This window comes from Elgaria multicarinata, chromosome 8 (genome assembly GCF_023053635.1).
Source record: "Elgaria multicarinata webbii isolate HBS135686 ecotype San Diego chromosome 8, rElgMul1.1.pri, whole genome shotgun sequence".
Classification (NCBI taxonomy): domain Eukaryota; kingdom Metazoa; phylum Chordata; class Lepidosauria; order Squamata; family Anguidae; genus Elgaria; species Elgaria multicarinata.
Window position 1 is genome coordinate 76179556 of NC_086178.1, and position 15448 is coordinate 76195003.

The window sequence follows — 15448 nt, forward strand, 5'->3', positions numbered from 1 at the left end:
AGCCAAGGCAGGGTTTATATTTCAGAATAGGACTTACGGTGTGGTAAAATTTATTTTGGCATTGGGTAGTCCTCTTTTGTGGTCACTGGAAACAGGTCTGGAAGAAGTAAATCCTCTTCTCTGGCTATTCACATTTCCAAGTTCATATCTCCAGAGATAAGATGTTCAATCAGTGCTGCTAGGAAAAGTTGGGGGGGGGGATATATTAACTTGCACAGTAACCTGGGTAGAACTTATCACATATAAACATATTCTTTAACTTTGTATTTGATGTTCCACCCCGCACGACATGAAATGTGAAAAGAGAGCCCATATGCAGAAGGAGTGCTGTGTGTTACTAGTTCATACAATAGTATTTTGTACCTCTAGTTTTTCAAGATACAGCTATTTAACATACTGCGGTTACAATTCTGATGTCACAGATAGTGTTTTATTTGGGCAATGAAGTATATGTACACTGTACTCTGATGAGCAGCCCCACCTCTGTCCCTCTCATCCCTTAAAGAAACCCTGTGTAGGCCTGCACTAAGCTCTGTTAGGAAGCCCTCTCATCATATATACATCCCCTCTGATCCATTCTCCACCTGAATCCTTATGTAGCCAAAACTACCATCCATACACAAGAGGAAGAAATTAGGAGGTTTGGAGCAAACCAAATGTTTACAGAAGAACATCATATATTAATAGAAAAAAATCTGTTGTTTGATGGGAACCACAAAACAGCTTATTGAGAATTGGATATGCTCGATGGACATGGGGTATTGTCTGACGGGGAATGGAAAATGGGGAGGGGGGATGAAATTTATATCCTGGAAAATGGTATTGCTGGCTGGAATCCTGAACAGGAACTTCCATACTACAACATTTTGTTACAGCTCCTACTTGTGTACATACTAAGAGTGAACTCAGGTGCATAGTTACAATAACTATGTAGCTAAAACAGGGCTGCTATGAAAGAATAGGGAGATATCAGCTTGGAGGAACCCACGGTTTGCAGTAGAAGAAATCTTTGGGGGAGAGGAGCAGAAACAGAAAATTGTGGGGTGGAATGGCTAGCTAAAACACTGACCAGGAGCACTGCCGATGGCAACATTGTGTTACAGTCCCCACTTGTACAACCTTGCAAATAAATCAGAGATGAACAAAAACACCTCCCAATTACCATCCGATTCTCTGGTGGGGCATAAAAGGGGTCATGATTTGCCACTTATGAAAGTTTGTGGGTCTTTTAAATGATGTCATGAATGACCAGGATGTCTCCCGTGGCATCCATTGAAAATTCTGTCATGAAAAGAACCACTTTTGTGGTAATTTCTGAAAAAGTGGGATCTTCCACCACTAGATTACACTGTCTCAATAGAAGTGAATGGAGCATGCTTAGAGCGGAAGTATTCAAGTCAAACCATGTGGTTACTCCTCTGTATAATGCAGCCCATAACAATTGCATCAAAAACATAAGCAATGCAATTTCCCGTTAATGTAAAGATGTCCTAAATGATTATATGTCAATGTAAAATTCACCTTAAGGTCTGGAGGTGTCTCCTCATAGCAACACTAGAAAATGTTTTAAAAGGGGGGGGGGGAAGCTGCCACAGGAGATTTTTTTAAAAAAAATATCCAAGCTTAAAACTCTGGGTGAATTTTACCTAGTCCTCCCTAAAACCAACCCCAGTTTGCCCTCCATTTCACTCCATCCCCTGAATTCTCAGCCAAAAGTTCTCACTAGTGAATTTTCAGCAAAGCACTGAAATAAATCAGTTAAATTGTGAAGCCTGAATTCAACAGACAAACATATAGCTGGTTAAGATTATGCATATCTGGTTTTATCCCCAAGGGAGGAGTGTACATTGACACATGATCCAGTGTCAACTTGTTTCCTCAAATGAGCATTCACTTTCCAAGCCTCTTAAACTGTAATCCTAAACACACTTAACCTGAGAGTGAGGCCCATTGAACTCAGTAGGTCTTAATTTCTCAACAGACATACATAAAATTTTGCTGCAAGGGGAAAATGAATTGATTTTATCCCCCCTACTTAGCATAGTTTGAATCCTGAATGTCTCCTGGGAAAATTACACTGTCACTTTGAAATCCCTGCAGTTTTGTCAGGTTTCTGGTCCTGTACCTTGAATTAAGACAAGACTCTGAACTGCAGCTCAGCCACACTCTTGACTTTTTAAAAATCCTGATACATATAATCAGCACTCTTGAGTAATATTTCAGACATATTCCTACAATAGCACAATACCTTTATCAGGCCCAACTAAGAAAGTAGAAAAAAGCTTTCAGGTTCTGCAGAATTCAGACTGGAAGATAAGCAAAAATATGATAAGCAAAAAGGGATGTTGCTGAGCCTAAAGAATGTTATGCTCTTTTAGTTTTTTTCCTGTGGTATTAACAAAAGTGCTAGTGCTTTTTTGTTTGCTTTGGAGAATGCAAGCTTTTCTACACTAGGCATTTATTAAGCACTCATCTTTCCTTATGGCTGTTTATGGGTTCTTTATATGATATCATCACCTTCCAGTTTCACATCTGTTTTTAAAGAGCACTTTTGAAGGTTTTTTAGAGTGGGGAAAATGGAGTATTATTTATGAAAGTGAAAGAAAATGTTTTCTTCCTACTTCTGTAATTCTGATATTCCTCTACAGCACAGCACCACCTAGAGGTTATGTAACAGAAAAGCAGGAAAGGAAAAGCTCTTTGTATAGTGCTTGGATATGAATTCTGTGAAATTAGATATGGTGAATGAATAGCCTCATGTAGAAAACTATAACATTTAGGAAGAGAGTCCTACAAGTGGGTAAATATACACTTCTACCACGTACAGATGGAACTTTGCTTATTGGGAAACATGTCCTCCAACCCACAGGGCCTACCTAATGTTATGGCCTCTGTTGACAATCAGTTGAATCTAGGCTAAGTTAGATTAGACTGAAATCTAGTCATTATGTAACTTAGATTCCATTGATATCAATGTGAACTAGGCACAACTAATTTATTTTGGATTCATCCCTCTATAGTGTTCTATTGGGGCTTTTCAGGACTACTGTGCCTTTAATTAGAACCTTTCTCCTCTGGAAGGAATAACATCTCTGATTCTAATTGCTTTTGTTCAGTATGGCTTGGTATTACTGGCAAATAACTGATGAATTGCCACTTAATTGTCTTGTAATTAGTCAGTTCCTGAGCTATGTAGAAAAGCACTATTTCACAATAAAAGAGAGAACAGAAAAAATGATGAAAGGAAATCAGTAAGAAACCCCCCTCCCTTTTGGTGAACAGGAATTTACTAATCATAGGTTAGGGTGACCATACGAAAAGGAGGACAGGGCTCCTGTATCTTTAACAGATGTATAGAAAAGGGAATTTCAGGAGGTGTCATTTGTATGCATGCAGCACCTGGTGAAATTCCCTCTTCATAACAGTTAAAGCTGCAGGAGCCATGCCCTCTTTTGTATCTGGTCACTCTAGCTAATGAGCGCAGGGCTCTTGCAGCTTTAATAGTTGTCATGAAGAGGGAATTCCACCAGGTGCTGCATGCAGACAAATAACACCTGATGAAATTCCCTTTTCTATGCAACTGTTAAAGGTACAGGAGCCCTGTTCTCCTTTTTATATGGTCACCCTATCATAAGTCACTTGAGGGGCAATTCTTCTAAAATTCTGGGCTGAACTGAACAGGAAGAAATTAGAGTCAGAAGTCATGAGGTAAAAGTTTATAATTAAAATTGTAGGGGACATTTCCTGAATGGAACTTACTTCTGAGGATTTTGGCCATGGGGTGGAGGGACCCTGCCTTATATAGTGTTATATTAAGTGCTATGTGAAGCAGTCAATTACATTCAACTTCCGGCTGATTGTGGAAGGCCTTAATCCAGACTGCTAAACAGCAAACCCTCCACTCATCTTAAAACTATCAGGAACTGCAAACTTGGCCTTCTCATCATGCTCAGCAACATTTTCTCTCAATCTCCTCTGCCCCTTGTCATGCTTCACATTCAGTCTAAAGAAGAGTTCAGGTCAACTCAAAAGGTTGCTCACTATGACTTTTTAGTTGGTCCCAATCAAAGGTGTTATATTGCCACTGGTTTTAGATTTCTTTTTTCTAATGAAACAACACAGCTCCCTGCAATTGTTTTAAGACATATTAGTCACACCTCCATGTTTGAAAATTGTAATGTGTGAAGCAGAACATTACATGGAAATGTACTAGGTATAGAACTGATGATCCCCATGTTGTTGATTCATCTGTATATGTGCTCTGATGGCTGTGAGTTTGAAGAGGGCCACTAACATTTGCAGTGCAGATTTGACCTCTTTTGTCTGTGTGCCCTTGTCTCGATTTCAGCTGAAATCCTGCAGTTGTAGCCTCGGCCCATCTGCACATCAAGTGCTGTGCCCCTATGGCCCTGTCCTATTTATGGAAATTCCTAACGACTTCAGTTCAAAAGGGGGCTCAGATCAAAATTAAAAATGAACTCCAGGTCTCATTCGAGTCTTCATTCGTTCACTTTCTAAACCTCAACACAATTTTGCATGATTCTTGAGCAGATTCTGTCTGGGGGCAGAAGCTCAGGGGGACAGAATTGCAGTGGGACAGGACTGCAGGAAGATTAGCAAAACTGGGCAATGGCGCCTTCATTGCAGCAGCACTGTTTGCCTAGCTAGACGGTTTAATAAACCCAATAATTAAAAAGAAAACACAAAGACTCCCAATATTGTCTTGGAGTTCCTGTTTGAACTGATGGTTATATAACTTCTTGACTAGGTCTTTAGCCTTACATACTGGAGCAAACACCACCTTCCCTATATAATGTCCAGTTGAGAACTATATTTAGCAAACAGCAGCAAGTCAGAAGTGCTCACTATGTAGCTAGTTCGCACAGCAAAATTTCCTGATAACTGATCCTACGTTATCATTGTGGTGTGGTTACTAGGGTTAAGGGAGAAATTCCTTTGCAGTTCCCGGGCCAATGCACAAACCGAAAGGCAGTCATCTTTCAATACTTGCACTTCTACAGGTGTTGTGATCAGTTCTCTGATCCTCCCCCCCCCCAAAAAAAAACCCCATACAAAATTAATTACATTTGTGCTCAGAAAAATGCATGTATCAGTGAAAATACATTACAAAAATGTATTACGTTTGTACGAATGTGTATATTAGAAGAAATGTGCACGAAAATACATGCAAAAAATGCGGACTTTTTTAAAAAATTGTAAACTGATGCAGAAATGGGACAGAATGAGTTTAAGACTGGAAAAAGGCAAAACAGAGAATAAGTGAAATTGAAACATTTGTCACTGTAAGGAAGGGGTTAAGTGTACAAAGAATTGCTGTTTTTAAGAATTTTACTCATTGTCTATTGTCTGTTATAGAATTGCAGAAGTACCGCTTATCTCTCCACCTGGCCGTGGGCGTGAGGCCATCTCCTGGCTCCGTCAAGGCGAGAGAAGTGGCCTTGGGTCAATTTGCATCTGTGAAGGGAAAAAACTGGCCCATCCGGAGGGAGGGGGGAGTAGAATAGTTGAGTGGCCATAAAAGTCTACCAAACGTGGGGCCTGGCGCCTGAGCTGAAGGACACCTGGCTGGGGAAGTATATTCTGTAACAATGTATTAGTTTTGCTGGTATTGGGGTTCAGGGTGTTATTTCTGTATCAATTTTAGTAGCTAATCTGATGTGTTGCTTGCCTCTTACCCTTCCAATTTCAATAAAGGATTGGGCCTAACCCTTTCAATTTGAGAGCTGTGTGCTTTATTCCAAGATCTGTGCAAAATCCAGTGGACAGCCGGTTTGGCTGAGTGTGGTTTCCTTTACAGTCACCTCCTAGTGGTCACTATACCAAGGCTACTCTTTTCTGGATGGCTTTCACACAGCGCACAGCTAACATAAAAATATTTGTAACATGTAGATAAGTCCGAATCACATGAGAACTGACTGCACTCACATTCCTCTTATGTTATGGCTGCTGATGCTAGTTTAGGAGAAACCTATGTGATTCAGCCTACCCTGGTTATATAAACAGCCTTTATTCCCACTGGTACAGCATTCATTCATTCATTCATTCATTCATTCATTCATATAGCTGTCCCTATAACAGAAATTATCTGGGCAGCTCATAAACAAAGGGATGTAAACCAGTCATAAGCAAGTTGCGTTGTGGCAAGAGCCACATCACACAGGTTGTGCACATTCTTTTGGTGATGAGTCTTCAGAAGATGTTCCTTGTAATCCTCACACCACCTTCAGCCTCTGAAAAACAAACACTGATGTCTGGCTGCATTCACACAAACACTCATCATCATCATCATAATTAATAATAAATATTTCTTACCTGCCTCTCCATTCTGCTCGAGTCGGGGAACAACAGTAAATATAAAATACCTAAAACTGAATTAAAACATAATATACATTGTTAAAACATCCTAAAATCATTTAAAAACATCCTAAAGCAGTAGTGGCTAAACTAGCCAGGAACTTAACAGGGCAGAAAAGTTTATAATTATGCTCAAAGTGGGATTCCTGGCTTGTCAATCCAGATTTTTAAGCCAAAGTTTGAAGTTGGCTTTCAGATCCAGGCTTGAAAGAGGAGGTTCATCTGCGTTCAGATGAAACAGCAAGCTTTTCTGCCCTGTTATGTTCCTAGTTATTTTACTACTCTTGCAGAAGTAGCCAAGAAGGAGCAATTGGTCAAGACGTACTAGCACGTTCGCTCATGAAAGATAAGCCAGGATTCTGAAGAAAGAATTCTGGCTTAGTATTTTATACTGTCTCCAGACACGGTGCTAAGAGTATGCTGTTCAACCTGTTTGTTCAATAGTCACAAGGGCTGTTCACACATAACACTAAGCCACCATGGGTTAATTTCCCTGTGGGCCTTACCAAGCACATCAGCTGCCATTCTGAACATGCAAGTGGCAGCAGTGCACTCCCATGTCATTCAAAGCTGGCATCGTGGGTTGTTTGAGGGGGTAGAAAATCCTCAAATAATCTATAGGTTGTTTTAGGGTTATTTTAGGGTTACCTCCTCAAACAACCCATGATGCCAAGTTTTAATGACACAGCAAACCATGGCAAGTAGGGGACCCACAGGTGTCATGCAAAAAGGGTGCCTGTGGGTGTCCAGCACAACACAACAGCCCCTGTGGCTAAATTAAGTTGTGTTAATCAAGACAATTTTAGGAACTTTCTCTATGGCTGAAATACAACTGACTCAAAGCTGGAAGCTTGGTGTACATGGTGGCTGCAAAGTCCTGGAAACAACCCCTGTGCATATATGATAATGTGCTTTTCCAACACAGATAATCTTCTACTTATCTACTCAGTAGAGCAAAATCATAAAACAACATTAAACATTTTCCCTGTAAGGCTTCCATTTTCAATGACTTGACCTGGGGTGTTTCAAAGTTGTAAAAGTCAACAAGATATGCACAGCATTTGCCGTTTCTTATGATCAGGATGAAGATGTAGTTGATTTGAGATTTCCAGCATTGATCACTGACAAATAACCTTGCTGGATCTAGAGTACAAACTACTATGGTGATTTGAGGAGCATAATATATATTAGCAGAAGAAACTTGCTTTTAGCAGAAAATTGTTGTCAAAGGTCACATTTTACAAGCTGATTAGGAAAGTAAATAAAAGATATACACATTTTGTGGTTTTCAAAGGAAGAATCATGGAATTTGTTTTCTTATTTCAAAGGCTTTACCATGGCTCTTGTAATACGAGAATGTCTGTTGCAGATAGTTTCAGCCTGTGATGCAGGAGAGGTCCTTGGGGTATTGCTAAAAATATTTTTGAACGTTCAAATCACAACTCTGTGGCTGGGGTGCGGAGGGAGTTACATTATCAAAAATGTAATGAGTTTAATGTGCATAGTTTATACATCACTGAAGTGTCTCTGCAGATTAAAGCAACTCCGTAATATGCTTTCACATAATAGACTGAAGTTACTCCTGACTTGCTAGTTAATTCAGTAGTCTATGAACTGTTTCTAAGCACGTATATGTATAAATCACTTGCATTTGGTGTTTATTCCAAAACAGGAGCATTAAAATAGAAAAAAGAAAGAAAGAAAGAATGCAGTACTCGGTATAGCCAGCGTTGACAGCTTTCTCAAGTGTGCAGGGCTCTTGCAAGCTAAATTTTCTGAAATATCAACAGTGCTTGTATTCACAGAGGACTATATCGATGAAAAACATCAAGCTAAAAACGCATGTTTTAGCTAGCCTGAGCTCCAAAAATGATTTTCATTATGCATATTTGATATCTGAATATTTGAAAATCAGGCCAAATGGTGTTGATGAAAGTTTCTTCATCAATTAGGCTGAAACTCAGAATGAGAGGTTTGGGTCCAAATGGACATTTGTTTAGAGAAACCCAAGGCCTGTGAGCAAAAGTTTCCGGCTAATGCTCTCTCATATGGTATGGAACAGCAGCTGCAAACATTGGGGGGGGGGGATTTGAAATTTTTAAAAGATGCAGCAATATTAAATCTAAATTGTTCCAAGCACCAGGCTGCCAACTCTTACAGTTTTATTGTTTGATTGTGCCGTTGAATTTGTTTTCCTAGCCTTTTAACAGCCTGATTCTCTCAGTGTATCCAACTGGATGCTAGGCTACTAGCAAATGGGCAAAGGGACACCTTGTTTGATTGCTGTGGCACTGGGAAATATGGCAGCCTGATCCCCTGAGTAAAGGTGCAGCAACTGGTTGGGGGAAAGCTCTTATACAGCCCAGCAGGGAAGGCTTTCTGGAACAATGACATTTTTAGGAGGTGCTGGAAACAATGCAAAGTTGGTGCCTGCCTGACCTCCAGAGGCAGGGAATTCCATAGAGTAGGAAAAGAATGCAGAGGGGCCAATCTAGGGTGGAACTGCTGACAGGTCTTTGTAAAGTAATCTAAGGACTGTCAGAGTGGGCCTGCGCTCTTGCATGCACCATGGGAGGGTTTCTGTCACCTGGTTCACATGACACGATAACCCACCATGGCTTCGTGACATCCGAACCAGGTGTAGTTTCTGCAGGATAGCTCATTTTTCTTGAACGAGCTGCCCTGAGAACCCATGGCTTGTTGTTGTGTTGTTCAAGGTGGCTTGCTTTCAGGCCGGTTAATCATAATGTCTGGACCTGGCAGGGGGACTTCATCGTGGGTTGCTGGCAATGGCTGGAGCGCTGCTTGGCAAGAGCAGTAAAAATCTTGCTAGTGCCACCACCATCCTCCCTGATCCTTTCTCAGTGTTCGCTGCCCTGTTCTCCTAAAAACTGAGAAGAAAGGACCCCTGGGAGTGTCCCGAATGCATTTGCGACTTTTGCATTTATTTATTTATTGCATTTATATACCGCACCATAGCCAAAGCTCTCTGGGCTGTTTACAAAAGTTTAAAAACATAAAATGCATAAAAAACCAGTATCCATATAAAAGCGGAAGGGGGGTATTTGCGGTGTGTTTGTGTTTTGTGCAAGTGTGCACATTTGGAAGTCCATTGCTATGAAATTTGCATAATTTCCCCCTTCTGCTTTACTGCTCTGCCATGAAATGTGCATATATTTACCAAACCCACTCACTGCTCTGCCTTGAAATGTGCGTATATTTTCTGATTCCCCTCATTTCCTGCTTTGACTTGAAATTTGCATATCATAGAATCATAGAATAGCAGAGTTGGAAGGGGCCTACAAGGCCATTGAGTCCAACCCCCTGCTCAATGCAGGAATCCACCCTAAAGCATCTCTGACAGATGCTTGTCCAGCTGCCTCTTGAATGCCTCTAGTGTGGGAGAGCCCACAACCTCCCTAGGTAACTGATTCCATTGTCGTACTGCTCTAACAGTCAGGAAGTTTTTCCTGATGTCCAGCTGGAATCTGGCTTCCTTTAACTTGAGCCTGTTATTCCGTGTCCTGCACTCTGGGAGGATCGAGAAGAGATCCTGGCCCTCCTCTGTGTGACAACCTTTTAAGTATTTGAAGAGTGCTATCATGTCTCCCCTCAATCTTCTCTTCTCCAGGCTAAACATGCCCAGTTCTTTCAGTCTTTCTTCACAGGGCTTTGTTTCCAGACCCCTGATCATCCTGGTTGCCCTCTGAACTAGGGTGACCATATGAAAAGGAGGACAGGGCTCCTGTATCTTTAACAGTTGCATAGAAAAGGGAATTTCAGCAGGTGTCATTTGTATATATGGGGAACCTGATGAAATTTTCTTTTCATCACAACAGTTAAAGCTGCAGGAGCTATACTGCAGCTATACTGTGACCAGATTTAAAAGAGGGCAGGGCACCTGCAACTTTAACTGCTGTGATGAAGAGGAAATTTTCCCAGGTTCTCCATATATACAAATGACACCTGCTGAAATTCCCTTTTCAATATAACTGTTAAAGATACAGGAGCCCTGTCCTCCTTTTCATAGGGTCACCCTACTCTGAACACACTCCAGAGTGTGCGTCCTTCTTGAATTGTGGAGCCCAAAACTGGACGCAATACTCTAGATGAGGCCTAACCAGGACCGAATAGAGAGGAACCAGTACCTCACGTGATTTGGAAGCTATACTTCTATTAATGCAGCCCCAAATAGCATTTGCCTTTCTTGCAGCCATATCGCACTGTTGGCTCATATTCAGCTTGCGATCTACAACAATTCCAAGATCCTTCTCGTTTGTAGTATTGCTGAGCCAAGTATCCCCCATTTGTAACTGTGCATTTGGTTTCTATTTCCTAAATGTAGAACTTGGCATTTATCCCTATTAAATTTCATCCTGTTGTTTTCAGCCCAGCACTCCAGCCTATCAAGATCACTTTGAAGTTTGTTTCTGTCTTCCAGGGTATTAGCTATCCCACCCAATTTGGTGTTATCTGCAAATTTGATCAGCGTTCCCTGCACCTCCTCATCCAAATCATTAATAAAAATGTTGAAGAGCACTGGGCCCAGGACTGAGCCCTGCGGTACCCCACTCGTTGCCTCTCCCCAGTTTGAGAAGGTTCCATTGATAAGTACTCTTTACCTTGACATTTGTGTATCTTTACCGATCCTGCTTACTCCCTACTCTGCCTTGAAATGTGTATGTCTATCAGTCCCATCACTGCTCTGGAAGCCATATGTATATCTGATAGCTAATGATAGATAGAGGCCAGTGGAAGCAAGCAAGAAGCATGGGGCTGGAGGAGGCAAAAGCGGCTGACAGCTGCAGGAGCAGGGAGCCAAGAGAAGGCATCACAGAAAAATACATAAAATCTTTCAGGCGGTATGCGAAGCAGCCTCTCCCTCTCTTTTTAAAGCTGGGTTGCTAGCATCGTAAGTGGCAAAGTGGAGGATGAAACTGAAAATGTCACTGACAAGAGTGGGATCTCTGTATGCTGTGCTAAATAGCATATGATGATAGGGTCATCAGGCAGGGGAAATTGCGTTTCCTTACCGTCGCTCTTGCTTCCTGCTGCTCTTCCACTATCCTGATGAGAAGAATCACACAGGAGAGGAAGGGGAAACAAGCTGCAACCACGTGGCCCATTCGGTGTAGTGGGACAGCGCCCTCTGGTGGGCGTTTTATAGCGATAGTTCTCTGCATGCAGCAGGAAATGGCGAACAATTTCGTTATTACTCAGAAGAGTTGCATTTTCTTTGGACTATTTGACTACAAAAAAAATGGCAGAAGAAGTGGGAAACCAGCGGGAGGCGCGCAGGAGCCAGACGGTGTCATGAGAAGGACCCGTGAAAATCTGTGAGTGCCCAGTAAAGAGCATGCTATAAAACACTCATCTGATGACTCTCTCTGTGTACTTGCACAAGGTCCCCAATTTTTTTAAAAAAATTGAGAGCACATTACTGTATTCACAAGGGCTCCAAAAATAAATTTGATTTGGTGCTCTGATGCAGGGTGGGGGGAATTTCCCTTGGTAGCCAGCAATGCCAGCGGGCCAGATGCAGAAAGGGTGCTGATGTAGGGACCGAGAAAATGAGGAGTTGTGCTACGGAGATACATACTGGGATTCAGTGGGGTGGGAACAAGTCTTTGAAAGCTGCAGAGCATCCAATTGTCTGTTAGGTTAGTGAACAAACAAACAATTTATGGGGGCTTATTCCCACGGTGGCTTAGCATGATGTGCAAACTTGCCCTATGTATGTATTTCAAGCGTGTTATTTTCAGTTTCAATGGTAACACAAAGAGATAAGGGATGGATTCATAGTATGAGTCAAAGGGCACTCTTGAGCATATTCAAGACAAAAGACAGAGAGAGGGAGAGAGAGAGAGACTTAAAAGCAGTTATTGTTTTATACTTCATAGGTATCAGGTCACTACAGCAAAGATCAACATAGCGATTTCAGATTTGAAAGCATTTTTAAACTTTTTAAAACAATTTATGGTGGCTTATTTCCAGGGTGGCTATATATGAAAAGTATAACCTGCTCTTCTTGTCAAAGTTAACCCATATCAACTAACCATAGCTGATTGTGGAAGAGCAATGCCTCAGCAGTGTGGAAGCAGCCAAGATATTCCATCCCACCCATTGGTTTTATGTTCTCAATACCGCACCCCCCAGCAGTCAGTCAGCATTCTGTGCCCTCTGTTTAGTTCTCATTAAGCAACCTTGGAGTCTTTCACCCCCACCCCCCATTAGAGATTTCCCCCCATAAAGTTTTGTGTACTTCTGCAAATCACGGACCCCACTCCACAACTGTTGATACCAGCTATAGAATGAAGTTCCCAGAGAGGTTTGCCTGGCACCTACATTGTGCTTTTTATTCTCCCAGGCATTTTAGTTTGTCAGTTTGTTTTATATCTGGTTTTGTATTTTAGATTTTTGCACTGCTGCTAGCTTCTGTTTAGTTACTCTTTTCTTTTTTTTACATTGTGGTTTTAAAACTTTAAATGTTATACTGTTTTTTATCATCTGCATTTTATTGTCTTGTGTTTTATGCTTTTAACTGTGGTGAACCACCCAGAGAACTTCAGCTGTTGAGCAGTATAAAAATGTAATAGATAGATAAATAGATAGAACCTTCCTCTTGTGCCTGAACTGTGCCATTTTGGATACACACAGAGACTGGCATCTGGTATTGACATGGCTGTAGTTCTTAGAGTGTCTTTAATATTTCTGAGCCCTGGTTTTGAGTTTAGATGGAAGAAAATGTGTCCGCTGCACTAATTATCTCACAGGAGTCCTAGAACGAGATGTCAAAGCCAAACTACATCGGAGTTTTCAAGTGATAACATATATAGTTAAAAACATCAGTCAGGCTTCTCCATTGAGAATAACAACCCAGTCTTGATGGTTCAAAAAGGAGGGGAGAGAGGCAGTTGGATTTGGGAGGAGTCCAGATGTATACGTCTGGATGCCAACTAAATTCTTGAAATAATAATAAAAAGATTCCAATACCGAGACCTCAGATCTGTTGGAGGAGCCTTTCTCCGCATCCCACCAATGCAACATATATGCTATGATGGGACAAGGGAGAGGGCTTTCTCTGTTGTGGCACCCCGACTGTGGAATGCCCTCCCCTTGGAGGCCCGATTGGTGCCAACATTGATTGCATTTCGACGGCAAGTAAAAACATGGCTTTTTAACAAAGCCTTTGATGGTTAAACTCAGTGGCACATTGTTTTAACTGTTTTAACTGCTTTTATTGCTTTTAAATTATATATTGTTTTAACTTGGATCATGGTTTAATTTGTTTTTAACTGTGTATATTTATTGTTTTATACTGTATGTTTTTATCTGTACGCTGCTCTGAGATCTTAATGATATAGGGTGGGATATAAATGTTTTAAATAAATAATAATAATAAAAAATAAATAATACCTGAGGGTAGAGTCCTCTAGCTCAGGGGTCAAAGGGGTAGAGAAATCTAGTTGTTTTGGAGTCTGAGTAGGAACCCAATTCTTTTTGATGGATTCGGGTGCAGAGCCCAGTGAAAAAGCTAGCTATTCTCTTTACAAACTCCCTGGGCCTACTGAGTTTCCCCATCTGGCCCACACAGGTTGGGTTCTCTCCTGAAGACCCATGCCTTCACCAAGCCTCTGCCCAATAGAGGCTAGAAAGGAGAGGAAAACCCTGTGTTACCTCTGATAAGTGATCAGAGATAATAGTTTGGATTCTCCTGGGTGCCACATCTACTCCCAGTTGGGAGGGCAAGCAGAGTGCTATGGGGAATCTGGTTGATGATTTATGCTGTAGAATGGATGTGGGGAGTGCAACCCTGTTAGTTCTTCTGGAGTTCTCTGTGGCTTTTTTACATTGTCGACCATGGTATCCTTCTGGATTTTTAAATTGGGTTGGGCTTAGAAAGCACAGCGTTAAAGTGGTTCTGGTCCTTCCTGGAGGAGTGGTCCCAGAAGGTGATGCTGGGGGTCCTCTGCTCCAACCCATGGCCATTAGCCTGTGGGGTACCACAAGATTCCATCTTGTCCCCCATACTTTTTAACATCTACATAAACCGCTGGGGGAAGTCATCTGGGGGTTTGAGCAGAACAGTACATGATATTCAGCTTGACCTCTCATTTCCATCTACACATCCCAGGGAGGCTGTGGAATTCTTGAACTGGTGTCTGGGGGCTATTTTGGTATGGATGAAGGTGAACAAGCTGAAGTTTAATCCAGGCAAGATGGAAGTACACTGAGCTGTGAAACCAACTACTCTGGATGGAAGTTTACAAATGGCCTTAGATGGGATTGCACTCTCCCCAAAAGACCAAGTGCATAGTCTGGGAACCCTCCTGAACTTTGCACTAACGGGGGAAACCCAGGTGGCTGCATTTTACCAGTTTTTAGAGTTGCAGCTGTGGAACAAGCTGAAATCTACTCAGTGTGCCAGTGTGTGTAGTGGTTAAAGTGTTGGACTGGGAGTTGGGAGATCCGGGTTCTAGTCCCCCATTCAGCTATGGAAACCCACTGGGTGACTTTGGGCCGGTCACAGACTCTCAGCCCAACCTACCTCACAGGGTTGTTGTTGGGAGGATAAAATGGAGAGGAGGAGGATTATGTATGCTACCTCGGGTTCCTTGGAGGAAAAAAGGCAGGATATAAATGCAATAATAAAATAAATAAATACATCAGTATTTCCCTGTGATATGGGCACAGTGTTAGTTTTTGTGGTGGGGGTGAGCAGGGCAGGTTAGGCAAAATATTTTTAATGTGCCCTCTCTCCTCTTCCCCCTCATCACTGTTGCCCCTTCACTTTGCTCTTTATCTGGGCCCAATAGCATCAGCTCTCAGAGGGAGAGGACCAACTTCTGTTGCTTGTCTTGGCGAGAACAGGTTAAGAGGTAGCAAGAGCAAGGAGGAGGCAGAGAAGGCCTGAATACTCCAGGGATTGCCTATGTGCCCCTATTGTGATAACAGCCTTGGCAGGTGTGGAAAATGCGCACCCTCGGCTCCAGCCCTGTAATGGGCAGCCCTCCATTTTGGAACTTGAGTGAACAGAAATTTTTACAGTTAGTGCTAACCAGTCACTCTATTT